The sequence below is a fragment of the Narcine bancroftii genome, chromosome 2, assembly GCF_036971445.1.
Source record: "Narcine bancroftii isolate sNarBan1 chromosome 2, sNarBan1.hap1, whole genome shotgun sequence".
NCBI lineage: Eukaryota > Metazoa > Chordata > Chondrichthyes > Torpediniformes > Narcinidae > Narcine > Narcine bancroftii.
Window position 1 is genome coordinate 51,161,387 of NC_091470.1, and position 9,380 is coordinate 51,170,766.

A 9,380-nucleotide genomic window follows, 5' to 3' on the forward strand; every position below is an offset into this window, starting at 1 on the left:
TAAATTCTGTCAATAAGTACTCGGAATGAAGTAGCATGAATATAATAGAAATATTTATAAAATATTTGCAGAGTTGTCATAACCAGTTCAGGAATGGTCCACCTGCACCCACATATAAATAAATCAAAATATGCATCAATTAGCATGTAATTTATTTTAATTTTACCACTATAACCCTCCCCACTATGAGTACATCTACAGGGAACACTGTCGTCAGAGAGCAGCAGCAATCATCAAATACCCTCACCATCCAGCACATGCTCTGTTCTCGCTGCTGCCATCAGGAAAGAAGTATAGGTGCTACAAGACTCGCACCACCGGGGTTCAGGAACAGCTGCTACCCCTCCACCATCAGACTCCTCAATGACAAACTCAATCAGGGACTCATTTAAGGACTCTTACTTGTGCACTTTATTGATGTTCTTTTTGTTCTCTCTGTACTGAATAGTCAGTTTGTTTACATTCGTTATCTGTTTACAGTTCTTTGTTTGCATATTTTACGCTGTGTACAGTTTATTTTTTGCACAACCAATTAGTGGTAATTCTACTGTGCCCGCAGTAAGAAAGAAGCTTAGGGTTGTATGTGATGCCGTGTATGTACACTGACAATAAATCTGAATCTGATTAAATCTGAATCTGAATAATTATACATTATTTCAAATGATGCCAATCGTGTGGTTGGTTGATTGGGTCCAAATGAAGATTTGATGTTGCCTTTGCTTTTGTTACTAAATATCTTGGTTGCAACCATAGCTATTTTTGATATTTCTAGGTCAGCTAGGCTCCAGAAGAGGTGACACTACATAAACAGACAAAAAGCAGCCAGGAACGAGTGGGTTACTGACACTTAAAGTTTAATTTTCCTTGATTAATCACCATTCCTATTCAAAATGACTTCTTGTGTATCTACTCAGAGCTCTGGCAGCCTTAAACTTGATTGAACCATGCCAACCATGACAAGGCCTCCAGCCTTCATGCCATTGCCTCTGACTTTCTGTTTGTATTGAGCTTATTAAGGCTTGATCTGCTGCCACATTAAATGTCTCAGATACCTTAATGTACGCAAGAATTTTGCTTGTGGTCAAATCAAACCAGTCAAGTGCATAATTCACAGATGCACATCATGCAGCTGTATCTGGAGGTTTGGTGTGTGTGTGTGTGTGTGTGTGTGTGTGTGTGTGTGTGTGTGTGTGTGTGTGTGTGTGTGTGTGTGTGTGTGTGTGTGTGTGTGTGTGTGTGTGTGTGTGTGTGTGTGTGTGTGTGTGTGTGTGCGATGAAATGAGAATGTGCAGCATAAAACGACTGATTCTAACTGATTCTAGTTTAACCTAATGAATAGCTTGGTCATACATTAGCAGTCCACAAGGTGACTAAATGAACAGTCTGACTTCCTCAATTCCCAGTGAAATTGACAAGCTATTGGAAATGGAATGTTAAGAATATCCTGTCATTTTTTAAAAGGCCTATAATGTATGAGATTACTTGCCGTAAAACAAGGTGTGTTTTGTTTATTGTCTGGAAAAGAAGAGCAAAATGGAGCCCTCTGCACTCAACTCAACAGTCAAATAGACATATGAAATTTTTTAAATCCTCCAATCTCACACGCAATGTCAGCAAAACCTAGGAGTTGATTGTGGACTTTAGAAACAGAAAACCAGAAATGGATGATCCATTGATCATTGGGAGACCAGAGGGTGAACAAATTTGAAGTCCTGGGAGTCACTATCCCAAGGACCTATTTTTGGACCTAACATACTGATGTCATCATGAAGAAAGCACATCAGTGCCTCTACTACCTCAGGAATTTGCAAACGTCTAAAGATGTGTAATGGAAAGTGTGCTGACCGGGCGTATTATGGCCTGGTATGGGAACATCAATACTGAGCTGAAAGCCCTGCAAAAGGTACTATTGAGAAATTCTCTCTGCCGTCAGAGAGCAAGCAGCAATCATCATCAAGGATCCACACCACCCAGGTCATGCTCTGTTCTTGCTGCTGAGTCTTGACTCATACCATCAGGAACAGTTGCTACCCCTCCACCATCATCAGATTCCTGAACAACAAACTCAATCAGAAACTCATTTAAGGAATCTTACTTTGGACATTATTTATTATTGATTTTTATTTCTGTTTTGCACAGTCAGTTTGTTTACATTTTTTTATTTGGTTTTATTTTGGTCTTTTGTATATGTATCTTTCACTTGAGTACAGGGTATAGTTACCAATAAGTAAAAATGTTGCCTGGTCCACAAGAACAAAATGTCATGGTTGTATGTTATATCATGTATGTACTCTGACAATAAGTCTGAACTTTAACTTCGAACCACGGTGGTCTGTGCAAAAGATGGTGGCTCTAGTGCTGGGGAGCGTACAACGAGGGGCTGCAGACTCAGGGTCAGCAGCAGACCAGCGCAGGGGACCAGAAATAGGGAGAACATCCTTCTCCTACCCCCCCCCCTCTGAGAAATAGAAACATGGGAAGGTGACCATGTCAGCAGACCAGTGAGACCACACAGGCTGTGGGAGGTTGGCCACTTGCAGTTGAAGGACTCACACGAGTTATGGGCTGCTGGAACTTGCGATCAAAGGACCAACACAGGCTGCAGGCTCATGGAACCAGATATTGGAACCAGGATTCAAAAGGATCCTAAAGAGTCTCAGGCATTGAAGACTACCCGATCGTATAAGAGGTTTGATCCTGGACCACAGGTTGCCAATCATTGGAACAGGAATCTGTGCAGCTGCAGAGACTGTGGGAGCACTACAGGCAAATCCATGGACACTCAGAGTCTCTGAAGGGGCTCTCTTTTGATGCTCTTTCTTTTATTGTTAGGGGCGCTGGGCAATGCTCATGGCAGCTCTTGGTTTGCCTTCAAAAGTTGAAGTACATCATGTATATTACATTTTATGTCAATAAAAGGAACCCTTGAACCTTTGACATTTGAAAATAACAGAAGGGCAGCATGGTTGGCATAGCAGTTACAACACCTTACAGTGCCAGCAATCGAGACCCGGGTTCGAATCCCGCCCTGTCTTTAATAAGATTGTACGTTCTCCCCATTTCTGCGGGGATTTTCCCCAGGGACTCCAGTTTCCTCCCACCGTTCGAAATGTGCTGGAGTGTAGGTTAATTGGGTGCAAATTGGGCAGCATGGATTTGTGGGCTGAAATGGTTTGTTACCGTGCTTAATGTCTAAAAATTTTTTAAAATCTGGCTGCACTTTTTTGTGCACTAACTGCAACTGTGAATATATATCTATCAATTTTTTGTATTATCTATTATCTCTTTTTCTGTCACGGCCTATCATGGTAATTTGATTAACATTATTATAGATGGGATATCCATGCATCGAATCCACGCTGCTGAAGATCCAGCTGCGCTGGGTGGGTCATGTCTCCAGAATGGAGGACCATCGCCTTCCCAAGATCGTGTTATATGGCGAGCTCTCCACTGGCCACCGTGACAGAGGTGCACCAAAGAAAAGGTACAAGGACTGCCTAAAGAAATCTCTTGGTGCCTGCCACATTGACCATCACCAGTGGGCTGATATCGTCTCAAACCGTGCATCTTGGCGCCTCACAGTTTGGCGGGCAGCAACCTCCTTTGAAGAAGACCGCAGAGCCCACCTCACTGACAAAAGGCAAAGGAGGAAAAACCCAACACCCAACCCCAACCAACCAATTTTCCCCTGCAACCGCTGCAACCGTGTCTGCCTGTCCCGCATCGGACTTGTCAGCCACAAACGAGCCTGCAGCTGATGTGGACATTTACCCCCTCCATAAATCTTTGTCCGCGAAGCCAAGCCAAAGAAGAAAAATATAACAATGATCTCTCATTACTTCATTACATAGATGGGTAATGCAAACATATCCTTGCTACAGAAATTATTTTGGCCAATTTAACATCAGGAATGTTTTAATCAAATACTAATCAAAGCATCTCCATGAAATGGAGTTTTGCCTGCACTTTGGATGAATCGGGGAGGCTGCAGTCTGTGTATGAGGATCTTGCCCAGAGAGAGAGCTCCAGCCATCAGCCAGTCTCTGCCATTTATCTCCTCTCAACACTGTCACATAAACTTTTACTGTCTGCAGTTTACACCAAAATCCTGGAGAAACTCAGCAAGCCATGCAACATTCTCTATGTAGCAAAGATAAAGATACATAACCAACATTTCAGGCCTGAGCCCTTCATCAACTTCACTGGTTTCCTTAAGGACAGTCCCCTCTATCTCACTTCCCCATCTCCCTCTCTCCTTTCCTCCAGCTCCTCACCCCCTTCTCTCTCCATTCAGTGAGCTACTCCCCTCCCCCATCACCTCAACTTTTTTTTAATGTCCTCACACCCCTATCCACCTATGACCTCCTGCTTATGGGCTTGTGCTCTGCCTCCTACTCCTCCCCCACCACTTTATTCAGGAGGTTGCCTGCTTTTTGCCTGTACCTTAATGAAAGGTTCAGGCCCAATTTGTTGGATATGTATCTTTATCTTTACTAATAAAGAACACTGTGTGACTTGCTGAATTACTCCAAGAATTTGTGTAAGTTGCAATCACAGCATCTGCAGACTTTCTTGTTTTACTTTTAACTGCATTCATTCATATGTAGGCTACTCCCCTAACTTTCTTCAGTAAATTACAGAACATAGGTGCTCGTGCCTTTGTTATAGTCACAGATAATGATTCCTTGTGTGAATTTCTCATTGGTTTGATGAAGATGTTCACAGTTTTCATCACGGTGTCCTAGAATGGGTCAGAGGTGGCTGACACCACAGGCAGATTGTATCAATGTTAATGAAACACTTCTGTTACTGTGGCAACAGGTATGGCATATTGTGTAGCAAAGTGACAAGGTATAATGTATCAAAAATAAAAGCCAGCCAACACTGTGATTGAAAGCTAATGTCCAACACCAATCTTGTGGTGTAGATTCAACTCATTGCCTGGGGTCAGGAAACTTGATTCACCCTCTTATCCTGCCAGGTAAAAATCTAAAAGTGAAATAGTTGTTGCAGCTTAGGTAGTGAATTGTTCATATCATCTGGGAGAAGGAACCAAGGAAAAAATCCATGACTGACTTCTGAAGGTTCTGTGTCATCAAGATGTAATTGCTTTTAGGGGGTGGGGGTCTGCGGGAGGCTCTCTCTGTTGTGTTCCGTGTACGGTTCCCAAATTTGTTTGAATACTGTGACGTTATTTCTTAAATTATATGTTATTTTTTTCCAATGGAATACATTTATTCATTTCCATGTACCATTACTGTACTCTCAGGCTCTCTTCTGATTTCCAGGTTGACATTATACATTTTTTTGTTACAGCTAAGGCTATCATAATAAATCTTTTTTGTGCTTCATCCAAATCGAGGCCTAGTTCTTTACTTCTTATATTACTTAGAAGAAAGATCTCTGGATTTTTTGATGTTGCTTTATGTGATTTTATTTAATACCTGATTTAGATCTTCCCAAAACTTTTCCTCTTCTTACATGCCCAAATTGCATGTTTCCTTCTTACAGCGAAAACATCAATCTGATACTGTTGGCTCCCATTTATTTAACTTTTGGGGCGTGGTATATAGCCTGTGTATCCAATTATATTGTATCATGCGTAACCTCGTGTTTATTGTATTTCTCATAGTTCCGGAGCATAGCTTTTCCCATTTTTCATTTTTTATCTTTACCCCCTAAAATGACAGAATGAGAAGAAGACGGAATGAACTGACCCAGTGTGTAAAAGTAGATGACAAAATTTTCTTGTTTATTTTCATTGTGTGATGACATTGTTTAATGGGTTTATTGTATTGTACATGTTGAATGTTTAGTGGGTAGGGAGGGGGGGTGGGAAGGAGGGAGGGAAGGGAGTGGGGAAAATGGGGAGAAAATGACATTGTGTATATTCAAGAGGGAAATGTTTGTGTGTATTTTGGTTAATATGGTTCATAGTGTGAAAAATAAAAAATATTTAAAAAAAGATGTAATTGCTTGATTATCTGAACAGTGAACAGCAGGACAGATGTGGGCCCACTAAAGGACTGAGAAAACAGATAAAACAGATTAAACTAATGTCAAGAAGGCTCTGTTAAAATATCATTCAAGAACATGGTTAACAAAAAGAATGGGTTGAAACAGCAGACTGTGGACATTCCTGAAAGAATAGTTAAAGGTTTAAGGGGAAGCTAGATAAATAGGGAAGGGACAAAGAAACAGAAGGGAACCTTGATAGTTTCTTATCTAGGCACCCTCTTGGGGACAACTTTGACTTTGCGCACTCCAAAGTTCCGAGATGGCTGATGCAGATCCATGGACTCTGCCATGGAGTGTTGTTGGATTTGATGCAGTGGGTGAGTGGGTGGTTTGATTCATAATTCCACTGTTTGCATAGCTATCATATTATCCATTGAAACAGTTCAAAGAATTTGATGCCTTCCTCGACACCCCCAAGAAGTCTGAGTGGCTTTGTACTGGGGATACCATTGAGTGGGAGAGGATTGTTTTCAATAAAACTTCAAGATCTTCCTTGAAGCATTTCCTTTGCCTTCCTGGGAATTGTTTGCCATCTCAGAGTCAGGCCTGGTATGTCATCCACCCATTGGATCAAAGCATCAAAATCTAGGTTGTTGACTTGGGAGAGGATGCAAGCAATGCTTTGCATATCCTGCAATTGGAAGGAGAATTACTGGTGCTTTCCTGCTCTTAATTAAATTGTATCTCCAAATCACACAAGGGGATGTGGATCAGTGCTGCTGGGTTTTGAGATCCTGATCTTCAAATGTTCTTTTCCTTCTGTGACTAATGCTTGTGAATGCTCACTGGAGGCTGTAGTGAATTTCATTATTGATGCTTGCTATGGTTAATGAGGTTCAGGAACTAATTGTCATAATCCACAGTCTGATAACGAATTTTTAGTGTTCAAGGTTGGTGTTGAGTGGTAGTAGTAGATTGGTGAAGAGACTGATTTCCAGACATTTGATAAGGTCCTGTGAAGGATTCATTGTTGCTCAGTGTCAGAATGTGTACACGTGAGTGTGGCATTGCAATGTGAAGATGGATGATTGAAGGGAGAATGTAATTGGTTCTGGAGATGAACAGTTTCCCTCTCATCTTATTGACTTACTGAACTCCAATAGGGAGCTTGGAGTGAAGGGAAGTATTGCAGCAAGGAAGATTGAGAAGAGGGTCAGAGAAATTACTTGGCCTTTCTTGACACCTCTCTGCACAGAGATTAGGTTAATTTTGAGTCTATTGGTGAGAATATTTATTTATGCATTATCACAGAGAAGATATAGGATCCAGAAATGTTTTTTGAGGACAACTAAATTTGAAAAGGTTTGACTGTACTGAAGAATCCTTGAGGTTTTCCAAGACCATGTCCAGTGGGTGCTGCTGCCTCCAAATTTTATTTGGGTTTATTATCCACTGAAGATGAGGTCCCATGTGCTTCTTGACTATGGGAGGAACTGTCTGGTCACAGGGAAGATGAAGTTGATGATTCTTGCAATGACTTACCTTAGTCAGAAAGCAGGAAGAATGATTATGACAATGACATGTTGATGATCACTTGGCATCATCATCTAGGTCAGCATAGGGTTATCATCTTTTCCAGACCTCATCATCCTTTCCAGATGAGGACGATGAGATAATTTATTCATTCCACCAATACCTCTCTGCCCATATAACTGAATTGCATCAGGGATCTCACCTACTTGAGTGACTCCTTGAATCTGTTCGATATCATAAGATCTGCTATAGCCTCAATGCTTTCTCAACTTGGCAAGAGGTTGAAAAGCTCATCCAATAGTCAATGAAATCCCAAGATCGAGATCAACTAATTGATCTAAGAGACCGATTTCAGTCAAGAGAGTGCCAAAGTATTCTACAAATGGAATACTCAAATGATTTATCCTGTTGATTCATTATTCTCTTTGATTTCATTGAAGCATATCCATTTGAAGATCTTTTTGTTTTAGGTGCTGCTGATTACATCTTAAAGCAGGAATGCGCGACTACATCAATAAAAATCTAATTAAATAGTTTGGACCTTTTAATTTTTGAAACTCTAAGTTTCAAGAGTGGTACCTAAAGGTTTATTTGAACCCTGTGATAGTACAGATTCTATCACCAATGTGTATATGTACAGATGGCCGTGTAGGATGACTGTGACTGGCTGAGAGTGCAGCCACCCCTACTGGCAGGTCTTAAAGGATTGCTCCTAGCCAGACCAGGTCATTCTGGACTGGTCGACCTATTTGTGATAGGCTCCAGTCTTTTAGTTAATAAAAGCCTTGGTTTGGATCAGCAAGTCTTTGGTTCTTTCGACGCACTCTACAAACCCACAGAACTGTAAGCCAAAGTGAAAAGATTCTTGCACTCACACATGTCACTGATATATGGGCATTCAAAATAGGGATTTATTTTATAAGACTGGCTTGCAAGTCAGGAAGAGTACATCTTGCTATCTGAGCCAACTTTTGCAAGTGCACTGTCATTCTCATTTAACATTCAATGAAGATGATACTGAGCTGAATGCTTTTGGATGGGTCGCATTGCAGAGCAGTGCTACCTGCCATCTCCCCACAATTGTACCTACCTGTTCCAGCTGCAGAAGACAGGTCTTGTTGGCCTAGAGGGTCCTGAACTCTAGAGGTATGAACTCAACCACTGCAGAGCCTTTTCAATGAAAGCTCTGCCCATAAAAATCCCCCAGATGTTTTGCTAGCTGACAAAGCCCCCTCCTATCTTTGCCATTTGTTAAAACTATAGCAGGGCTGGTGTGGTGCGCTGTTAGCCAGAATCAGACATGCACAAGGTAAAGACTGTACAACAGGCTTTAATCCACAAAGACTTCCACAGAGCCAGGCTGGCTGGCTGCAGCAACTCTGAGTAAGGCCTCGGGAGGCCGGCGCAGGCTTATATCCCAGAGGGTGATTGACACCCGACCGGGTGGGGCTTGATCCATTCAGGCTGACCGATTGACAGCCGGCCAGGTGTTGTCCTGTCCCCTTACACTCCTGCAGGTACAGAGGTTGCCCCCTGCAGTAGGCCAGTGGTACACTCCTGCAGGTACAGAGGTTGCCCCCTGCAGTAGGCCGGTGGTACACTCCTGCAGGTACAGAGGTTGCCCCCTGCAGTAGGCCGGTGGTACACTCCTGCAGGTACAGAGGTTTCCCCCTGCAGTAGGCCGGTGGTACACTCCTGCAGGTACAGAGGTTGCCCCCCTGCAGTAGGCCGGTGGTGTACCACCACAGCTTGTAATCGTTTTTAACATTTTGAGATAGTTAAAAATTAAAAGTGAATCAATTAAAAATTGCAAAGATTATTAAAAAGATTAAAAGTAAATATAAATGCCCACCAGCAGAATAAACATGAAAGTTAAATAAGATCAATTT